Here is a 3,360-nt window from a genome sequence, read left to right as displayed (position 1 = left end):
CATATGTTATTTATTTAGTCACTTAATATACTTTTCTAATTAAATATTCATAAATTTAAGTATAAATATTTGATTATAAGGAAATGGTTTGAGACTTCATTGAACTATACATATAAACAAAATTTGACATTTTGATGTCTTGGTTATAGATATCTTCAGCAAATAATTCTAAAATGTGGATAGTTGTGATCTTAGTATAAATTGCCATTCCAGTTGGTTAAGTGTCTTCCTATTATATGACTAAATATAGTCATATGGAATCAAACTATGATAAATGATTTGATGAAATTATACTTGTTTGTGGAAAATTTTTTTTGCACAGAAATCCTTTAATTTTCTTTATTTTCACACAGTAAAAGATGAAACACACTATACGAATAGCTTTTCATAGCAGATTACACGTGGGTCAGTTCAGACCGACTCTCCAGGCCTGCTGGCCTAAGAGGGGCCCTGGCCGGCAGCCAGTGCTCACGTGGCCAATGGGTTGATTCGGATGCAGAAGCGTGCAGCCCTCAACGCAGAAAGTCCCACCCTCTAGTCTTAAATTAGGTTAAATGGCATCGTGTCCATATGGACAGACAGAAAGTGTGGCGATCCTGAGCAGCTCCAGTCGTCCCAGCTCGCGATGGGAGCCTGGGCCTCAGGCGGAGCAGGAGTCTGGAGGCTCCGCCGCCGCGCACTCGGCTCCCCGCCGGCGGGGGGGGGGGGGGGGGGCGGGGGGGGGGGGGGGCGAGGGGCTGTGCCCGGTCTCAGACTCTTTGGGGTTGAGCCAGGAAACTGTAGGTGTCCTCCTCCCTGTCCACTAGCTCCAGATACTTTATCAGAACGTCAATGCATTTCTTAATTTACTGGGTCCTGGGACTTGCATCTTGAGGACAGCTGAGTCAGCACTTCTCCAAGTAACTGCTGGTGTTTTAGGACCTTCCTCATTGTCATAATTCTCACAATAGCCGTTGGAACCAGTAGTCTGAGATCTTCCTGGATGTTTAGGTGTGTGGTTTCTTGTTCTTGCTTCTGTTCCGTTTTCATTGGTACATTGAAGTTAACCCTTCATTTCTTATTATTATAACCAAGATTTAATTTTATTAAGGTATCTGGCTTCAATTCCACCTCATCAGCATTTTCATTTTCATCTTACAAGACCAATGACTTTGACTTCCATAAAACCTGTAGGACTTGTGCCAAAATGTCCGTCATTATCTGGGTGCTCCCAGTCAGCTGCTGATGGCCTAAGCATCCTCTGTGTTGTACTGGAGCAGGATGGCCATCTGGACTGTAAATGCCCACAAAGTGTATCTGTTTTTGAAGTAGTTTGTTACTAATTCTCCTTTTCATACTTGATATAACCATGTCAATTTTCTGCCACTGTGACGGCTGGAGTAAAAGGCTGTGAATTGCTGGTAACTCCCTTCCAGCTAAGACAGCAAGGCAAATGTACAAGGTTGCTGAAAGGGCCAAAATCTGGAACTCAGTACTTGAATACTGAAATCCAAGTCTAGTGGCTCGGAGTTCGTCTGGTCCTTTTTGAACTGCTCATTCAAATATTTGCTTAAACCAATGTCTTGAAACATCTGCTGAAGTTTAGAAGCATACTCAAACTCACAAGCTTGCTGTAGCTTAAATATTGTGTTCTCCTCGGCATCGTCACTCTCGTGCTCTGATGGACAACCTCCTGGCCAGCAGAGACAACCTCTTCATGTAGAACTTCTGAAACATGTCTTTGTCTTCGATTTATTTGAAGACCACCATCACTTGGTTGAGTGTGTCTTCAAGTTCTGCTTCTTATGGATTCTTTGAACTCTTCTTTAACAGGGAGTCACAGTATCAAGTCAGCAACTAGGGGCGTTTACTAGATGAGCCATTTTGGTAGCCATGTTGTTTATGAAGCAACCTCAAGCCTTGTCCAGTGAGGCCAGGAAGCCAGCATCATTGTTGAATGCCGACATCACCAGGGCATTGTATTTTTTATGAACATCCAACACTGTCTCTATATACATTTTGGGGTCTTTTAATGCAGCTTTTCCACACTTCTCAATTGCTGCAAGACTGATTATGCATGTGTGTCTCCAGGAGTTTTTTCAATTTTCCCAGGCCATCCTGAATTCTAGATACAAGATTATATATGAGACCCAAATCTTCATTTTTGTCAGCATCCAGCAAGTTCAGGAACTGTGTGGAAGATCTCCAGGTGTTTCTTGATGGCACCTTCTGGCACTTCATGGCAAGCTCGTCTTCTGTGCTCTCAAGAAGGTACACCTGGACCCTCCACTGCTCCTCCAGCAAACGGGTCTCTGCCTTTTTCATATGTTCAGTAACCGGGTTCTGCTACAAGAATTCAGCACTCTCTCTGGTAAAAATTATTTCTGTGTCAGCCAGAAACTGAGATGCAAGGATTCTTTGTACACTGTTAGCATAGGGCCCTTCACAAAGGCATCATCTTCATTCAGCCCCAGTTCCACGTAAGACCATATAACTCCACTTGCCAGTCTTGTATTGAAGGCTTCACCATTTCTTTCTTTTTCAATGAGTTTTAAAACAGCATTTGTTTCCTCTTTATTCAGTGGCCTGAAAAGCCAGTCTCTTCATGTCACCAATGCAAGAGAATAGATTTCATAGATCCCTTTCCATCCTTGGTCACATTCCTGGTGAACCCAATGTCTATTGAGGCAGGCATACATCCCGTTCAGCACTTTGCTTGAAAATCGGTAGTCTTCCCATTGCTTAGTGTAGAACTTCAGTACACCCACATACATAAAATCATCTCCTTCCTTAAAAAGATTTGTCAAGTAATTCTTCAGGAAATCTTTAAGCCATTTGTACAATTCCAAGCCCGCAAACTGAGCTACCCCAGAGTCTGCTCCTTTTTTGATTTAGGAGAGACACCAGCTCCTTGAGCCTGGTTGAACTGGCGAACACTCGTGCAGTAGTTACACATGTGAGTGTAGAGTTCCATGGATCTGACATGGCCATGCTCCATCTGGTGTACCCTTGCTGGATGCCAGCTCTGAGGTCATCCCAGATCTGGTCGAGGCCAATGTACTTCAGTCTGTGGGGGTTCTGACTTCTGTTGGGTGACATGGCCAATAATATTCTGAAGTCGTCCAGTGCAGCAATCTTTAGTCAAGGTTCAGCTAATTCTCCATCAGATGGAAATAAACAGTATCATTCCAAATTTATTCACAGCAGATCAGAAAGGATGTCCTTCGAATGGAGAGAATGAAATCTCATCACAGGCCAACCAACTCTGGCTCCTGCTGGGGAGAAGTTGGAGAGGGATGGCCAGGAAACCTTCGCAACCATCTCCTCACCAGCCTGCGGCATGGGAGGGGCCCTGGAAAACATTTTTTAATTCACCAGACC

The 3,360-nt window shown here is 43.8% G+C and overlaps 1 pseudogene; it reads right to left on the bottom strand.

The window, feature by feature from the left end:
- Positions 750-3,078, bottom strand: LOC102173273 (annotated as a pseudogene).

The sequence above is a fragment of the Capra hircus genome, chromosome 6 (genome assembly GCF_001704415.2).
Source record: "Capra hircus breed San Clemente chromosome 6, ASM170441v1, whole genome shotgun sequence".
In the NCBI taxonomy this organism is placed as follows: domain Eukaryota; kingdom Metazoa; phylum Chordata; class Mammalia; order Artiodactyla; family Bovidae; genus Capra; species Capra hircus.
Note: the sequence above shows the minus strand (reverse complement) of the source record. Positions and strands in the feature narration are given on the sequence as shown.